At 49.9% G+C, this 7,165-nt stretch overlaps 1 protein-coding gene across 7 annotated transcripts in view; it reads right to left on the reverse strand.

Annotated features, from left to right (window-relative positions):
• The window catches only part of ZNF532 (zinc finger protein 532), a 106,663-nt gene extending 99,533 nt beyond the window's left edge, over nt 1-7,130 (reverse strand). Inside the window, exons 1-4 of one of the 7 annotated variants that reach the window (XM_034996106.1) lie at nt 6,907-6,984; nt 6,108-6,252; nt 5,233-5,314; nt 5,039-5,148 (exon numbers count right to left, since the gene is read on the reverse strand). The gene's annotated coding sequence lies outside the window, so the exon portion shown is untranslated. The other 6 variants (XM_034996107.1, XM_034996108.1, XM_034996104.1 and 3 more) reach the window with 6 other exon arrangements.
• Nucleotides 7,131-7,165: the final 35 nt, after the last annotated feature.

Genomic DNA, 7,165 nt, shown 5'->3' on the forward strand with positions numbered 1-7,165 from the left:
TATGGAACCCCAAACTCAACCTTTTTCACATCTTTCTTCTATCATCTCTGTTTTATGCCCATTCCTCCCAGTTTAGACCTCCAGCCCAAACAGATCCAGGCAACAAAGGACACCTCTATGGACAACTCAACCCAAACGTGAACTCACTGTATGGAGCCCCTTCACACCCACCCTCCCAATCTATTCTGCCTTCTGAATGCAGTATCTCACAGAAAAAAACAACCAGCAGCAAGTAACCTCAAGGAACAAACTTGGCACCGTCCTCAGCTCCTCCCTCTCTACCACCCCCCCCTTCTCATCGGGTACACACACCTGCCCCACCTACCACTCCATCCCACTGCAACGCCTGGGCTCAGGCCCTCTTCTCTCCCGGATTTGCTACGGTGGTCCCTTCATGTGACCTCCCTGCCTCCAGCCTGGACAGTCTCCATTCCCTCCTCAGACACTACCCCAAAACCTCTGTCATTTCAAGTAAGGCTTTCTGCTTCTACCGCCTACACAAGGAAGTCCCCACTTGAGTGCACTGTACAGAATGACCTTCAGAAATCTAGCCCTCGACTGCCTCCTGATGTCATCTCCTACTCTCCCACACCCAACCCAGTTCTCCCGGCCCCGCTCTCTGGGCCCCACTCTCCCGGCCCCGCTCACAACACCAGGCTTGCTCAGTGCCTTTCCATAGGCTGCCCCATGGGACTAGCGCTCTTCCCCTACTCTCAGCTAGCTGTTCCTACTCTTAGTGTCTTGCACGGTTCAGCACAAAAGCCACCTCCTCAAGGGCTCCTCCCTCTGGACACTGGGCATTAGGGAGCCCATTCACATTCCTATCATAGCATCTGTAGGCTAACTTCCCACTAGAGTGTTCGCTCTGGATTCCTTTTCTCTTGGTACTCTCAGTGCCTAGCACAATGTCTGGTGCTTAGGAAACACTCAGTACCTGCAAAACGGACGAAATAATCCCCAAATGAAGATCATTTCCCACTTCTCGGGCTCTCCTCTGTACAGCACCATAACCTTGGTCTGTTTGTTCTTCCCATTCCTGAATGCTAGTTTATCCTCTAAAAAAATTTTTAGAAGTTAAAATTTTTTTAAAAAATTGAGATTAAAAAAAAAGCTCCCCAAATCTCCCTACTTCCTTGCCTAGATTTTGCTTAAATATTTTCATTTCCTTAAAAGGCATCAAACCTGAACAATAACTTCAGATATTAAAACAACACCCATATTTTGGCAGTCAAAAACTCAGACGAATTATAATTAATAATACGTTGTTTACACAACTCAGATTTCAACAAAGATCTTCGGTACCACTTTCCAAAATTGTTGATTCTGTTATCAATTTGGCGGGGTATTGAACCTGAAGACAAATGTAAAAATTAAACTGCCAAATGTTTCTGAAGAGATGAAAAATAATTGTTGTAGGAAATAAAGGATATTTTACCACTGGCAGTTTTCTGTTCCCACTTTTGGCTAATTCCGATTAGTTCTGGGTTATAAAGCATGTCATCCCGTTAGTGAGTGGTCCATTATCATAATCATCTCTCGTGTGTCTTCAGATAATGCTCCCTGCAATCTCTTACTTGGGACGTCTTAGCTGCAGCTGACAAGGCCAGATCGCGCTCAGGAGCTGCGAAGAAGAGCTGAAGGTGCTTTCATTCAGACTTCTAATTCTTAGGTACTGACCGTATGGCCCCGCCATGCCACTTCCCCCGAAGTATTTAGGGCACAGACATAAAAACTTACATTCAGACAAAAGCCGGTGTGCAAACGTTTACAGCAGCTTTCCTCGCAAGCACCCCCGCAAGCACCCCCAGGGAGAAGCAACCCAAACGTCCCGGGGAAATGGATAAACAAACTGTGGTATGTCCATATAGGGGTCTACAGCTTGGCAACAGAGAAACGGCCAGTACAGAGACGCGCGACAACATGGATGGATCTCAAATGCACTTTACTAAGTGAAAGAAGCCATTTGTATGGCATTCTGGAGAAGACCAAATATAGGGACAGAACACATCGGTGGTTGCCAAGGGTTGCGGTGGGAAGAATCTGCCTACCAATGTACAGCAGGAGGAAAGTTCCGGGGGTGATGGAAACATTCCCTGTGGATAGTGGTGGTAGATACACAGCGCTATATGCTTGTCAAAACCTATAAAACTACACACCAGGGTAAATTTTACTGGATGTAAATGTAAAAGTGAAAAAAGTTAATTATTTAACCATGACTCAGTTAAAGATCCATCCCTCAAATATAATTAACACACAGGTGTAGATTTCCTCAATGTTTACTGCAGATGTGGTTACTGTACAGATTAGGAAGAGATGTTAGGGGAATGAGGAGGGAACAACCCCAAATCTTTTCCAGATACTTCCGGTTTCCCTTGCACTGGCAACCGTCCTGGGATCCCACATCAGGACAACCTCTGCTCCAGCTGTGAACAGCTAGATGGGGAGTTCTAGCAAGGAGATGAGGGAGGTTATTCAAACCCAACAGAAGACAGACCCAAGAAAGCATTTCAAGGGAAGAAAAAAAGGAGGACGGGAGACACAAATCTGAAAATTCTAACTCATCCTAGTCAAAGGTGTATGTAGAAAATTCCATCTACATGTTGGCAGCCTCCCTCCTAAACCCTTCTTTAAAAAGGAGTCAAGGTAGACGGGGGCAGGGAATCTCTTTGTGAGAAAAGGGGGGCGGCGGGAGAGAAACAAGCCTCCTCTCCTGAAGCAGGATGCTGAAGAGTCCTAAAAGCCCTGGGTCTCATGTTTCTTAACGTGGAGAAAATAATTCCAAGTAAGCAAGTGATGAAAACAAAGGTTCAACACCCTGTGACACTTTCCAGTGTACCCTCATCAGCCAAACCCCCACATCCCTCCTCCAGAGGGGATGGCCAGCTTGTCATCCTCGGAGGCTGCCGCAGGCAATCCCTGGCAGGCTCCAGGTGTGGCCATCAGCATGGCGACAGTGACAGCAAGGACACAGGCCCGGCCCCAAGTGTGGGTGCCACCCCGTTCCCTCCTGGCTCTTCCAGGAAGGAGAATGCTGTTGCTCATTCTCCACACTCACATTCACATTCCCAAGCCCAGAAAACTCTCCGTTCCTGTTCCTGTCCCCGGAGACCTGGGCCTGCTACATTGTTATACCTCAGCAGGAGACCGCCACCTGAGACAAACCTCAGTCCACAGATGAGCTCCTGATTGCTGCCCCGGAGAACCAGCTCTCCAAGCTTAAACAGCCCTTGCAGCTGGAAAGACTGGCCTAAATGCAAAACAAATGCGATTTTCCAGGAGCCTTCTGGGGGGGGAGGAGGAGTAACAAAGCTAAAAATGACGGAGAGAGTAAACCAGAACATTCTGTGACATGCAATGCCTTACAAAAAGGGCTCTTAAAACATACTATCAAGAAACATTCATTGCACGGGGTTAGCTGTCAAAGTTAAATAAAAATCACTGACTTTCTAAAGACAGGAGTGAAGGACTAAATTATAAAACAGCTTATTGTATTAAGCTCATTAAGGTTTATCATATCAGCCATCTGAGTTTTAGCTGGCACCAGAAAAGCAGGGGCAGCATATCATACAACGTGGACTGCGATCTGCTTTGCAAGCAGATTTCTACCACACTCAGGCACAAAACCTCTGGCAGTCGAAAATGATGTAGAACTGAAAACCAATTTTAGCACAGTGATTTGTAAAGAATTTTGTTCCATCATGTAAGCTATTTACTGGCATATCAGGCCAAGATTACATTTATCTTTATTAAATACTACACAAAGTATTCTGAGCTAACCATGCCCTCGCTTCCCTTTTCCCAGCTTTATCACACACTGGATGCTCTGCAATCACATGAAAAAAATCCTTAACAATACAAACCCTTGCATACTTGACACCCTTCACTGCAGAAACTCTGCCCACCAACTGCCAGCACACAACTTCACATATTCTAAGATCCTCGGCATTTCTGAAAAGACTCGACTCTGCACAAATCCAGGAGGAACAAAATCCCCTCTTCAAAGTAGGGGACAAATGTATTTTCAATCCTGTCCTCTATGGGCTCCTCTTGACTGTTACTTCTACCAAACCAGGACACCGAAGGAGTTCTCTCTGTCGTTGAGATCATACTGGATAGGATTCTGGAGCTGCTTGGTTTCCTGTTTGGGGAAGTTGCAGCTCTTTGCACCAGGAACCCCAAGGCAAAATGTTCAGTGTTCCCCCTGTAAGCGCTCACTGCCTTTGTTCTTCACTTTGCTTGACTCCTTTCTGCTTTCTTCTCCCTGCTCCTCGAAAACCTCTGGTTTTGGGGGGGTGCGTAAAAATGCCAGCTCGAATTTAACTGCAAGCTCTCTAAGGCTTCAGACATTTTCCACCATCCACTGCTATAAAGCTTTGAGTTAACAGGCATCTTTACACAGATGAAGCCAGACTAGCCGGTTTCCTCCTGGTACGGCATTAGCATTCCACGTTAAAATGTGTACCACCAATAATCCAATGGCAAACTCACCGTCAACAGCCCCCAAAATCAATAAAAGCCATTCCACCACTTGCCTCGGAGTTGACAAACCTTTCAGGTTAACACAGAGCACAAGGTAAAAGGAAGGTGATGAATGAACAAAAGGCAAATCTACCTTCAGACTCCTCAAATCCTAAAAAGGAGGCTAGGCTGCCTCGATTTGGCCAAGTCCTTCCTTTTTTTTTTTTTTTTTTGATCATCATCCGGATAATGCTACACGTGTGCTGCTTTAGTCTTATGCAAAGCAGTGCATTCTCCACAAGGCCCTGATGCCTACCATTCTCTAAACTTGCCTCTTTCCAGGCCTGCCTCTTTCTAAAGGACTAGCCACATGCGAGTTAATGAAGTCATTCTGATTTTGTCTTGATAGCAATACCATCATAAAGTCACTCTAATCCCATTAAACCTGGATAACATTAAGAGTATTCCTTCTCCACTCTGAGCCCCAAATTATCTCCAGGGTACCAATCCACTGTCCATCTGTCTCTGCATGGACCTTCAAATAAACACTTAAATTCATGCTCAAAATATCATATCTCACCTTGTGAACCTTGACCTTTTGGAAAGACTTTGGCCCAATGTTCAGTTACTGTCACACGGTTGCATTCTCTGCAAATATGAAAGGGTTAAAAGCAGCCCCAGTCAACAGGCCTACAAGGAAAAAAAAGACAGCATGTATGCCTTACAGTATCACTGGAATGCATTTATGCTCATTTCCTAGAACAATACTGTTACCTTTTGGCCTTCATAATAGTCAGAAGTATCCCCAACACCCTTTAGTAGCTTCTAAAAGGAAAAGCACAAAACAGAACATACCCTGCAAGAGAAAAAAAAAAAAAAAAGGCATGCAAAGTAGCATTCTCCAGCAACAAACAAACTACCATTACAAATCCATCAGTTCATTTTGGTTTTGTTTTGTTAGAAACACAGAGAAAGAGAGAGAGGCTGCATAAACCAAGTGTCCCCACCCTAGCAAGGCACATTTTTTTCTTTAATAAGGGTCATAAATCTCAGCTCCTTGTCCATCCCTTAAGCAAAAGAAAAAGGCAGGAAAAGCCCAAGTAATCTCAGACCTTGCAAACCTGCACATTTTTTTCCATCTTCTCTACACAGAATCTTTTAGGGCTCCATTAGTCACGTACCAGTGCTGTGTGGTGTCTAAGTGTGCATTCACATACTGTGTTGGGATGGTACCTTCCTGCAAGCTCCTCTGCTTTTGGCTGCCATGAAGGGAGGAAGCTGCTATCCCACTGTAGTAGCTCAGTGACTGCATTGTGTTCAGGAGCTGATCTGCCTCAAACCAGTTTCAGCCGGTTCTGGTCACCCTACATAAAAAAGCTATGGCAACCCTCGCTGAGTTGCCAACAAGTCCCTGAAAATCATCAGCACAGAGGGGATCTCGCTAGGGGTTGCTTTTCCCTTTTAGGTCTTCGTGAGGAGGGGAAGGTCATCGTGTGTCCCCCCCACCACCACCACCACGCAAGCACACAGCCTTGGAAAGGCTCACCTCACAAGCACCCCAGAGCCCCTCAGGGCCCATCCCCCCTGCCCGTCCACCCCAAAGCCCACCGCAGACACTGTTTCCCCCTCCTTCTCCTTCCCCCACTTACCTCCCACAACCTGGCTCACACCTTTGTGTACGTGTGTGTCAGTGTGTGTTCTCTGTGCTGGTGGCTGACAAAGAGCCCCCAGGAAAGCCATCTATGTGTGTCTCCTCACACTGCATGCGTCGGCTGCGGGAGCGGCCTCGGCCTCCTAGCAGAGTGGTGCTGGCTTGTTGACCAGGCTCCTCTCCGCCTGTCACCCCCACCCCACCCAGCCCCCTCCTCCCGTCCCTCTCCTCGCTCTCCCAGCCCTGTCACCACCACCAGCAGCCCCCCCAGTCTCCTCCTCCTCCTCCTCCAACCTTCTCTTCTTTCAAGCACCTGGGGGGGGGCGGGGGGAGAGAGGTCCAAATCCCTTCACCTCGGGGTAGGGAACGAGGGATGCCTGGGGTGGGGAGGGGGGGCAAGTGAAGGGGCAGTGAGAACGAGGGGCACAGAGGCCTTTAAAGAATCCTCTGCGCACCGCCGGCGCTGGAGGGGGTAGGAGCGAGCTCCTGCGCTCACGTGGCCCCCCTCTCTGAACCTGTGGGGCCTAGCGAAACCGGCTCGTCCTCGGCCCCCCCAAGGAAGCTGGCGGGGCGCGAAGGCCGGCCGGCCCCAAGGCCAGGGTGGGACAGGCCACTGCGGTCAGGCCAAGGGGCCTGAGCCTCACGCGCTCGCCCCGGCCCGCAGGGGTGGGCCCGAGGGGCCGGCGCGCCCGCCTCTCCCCCGCAGCCCACCCGCGCGCCCCGGCCTGCGCTGCCCTCGCCCCTCGCTCGCCCCCGGCCGCCCCTCGCCGCCCCCCGCCCCGCGGGCGCGCACCCACCCCCTTCCCGGGGTTGGCCTTCGCAGCGGTCAAGCCCGGGCGTCTGGGCCGCGGCTCGGATGACCTTTGTTCAGCGCGGCGCCGCCGGCGGCTGCTGCTGTCGTCGGAGCGGCGGCGGCGGCTTCCATGTTACGGGCGTGTCATCTGCATTCCCGCGGCCGGGCTCTGTGTGTGCGCGTGCGGTGGAGCGGCCTCGCCGCCGCCCGCCGCCGCCGCCGCCGCCGCCCGCCGCCTCCCGGGCTGCCGGCTCCCGCGCCCC

This window comes from Mirounga leonina, unplaced genomic scaffold (genome assembly GCF_011800145.1).
Source record: "Mirounga leonina isolate KUSES-001 unplaced genomic scaffold, KU_Mleo_1.0 Mir_93, whole genome shotgun sequence".
Classification (NCBI taxonomy): Eukaryota; Metazoa; Chordata; class Mammalia; order Carnivora; family Phocidae; genus Mirounga; species Mirounga leonina.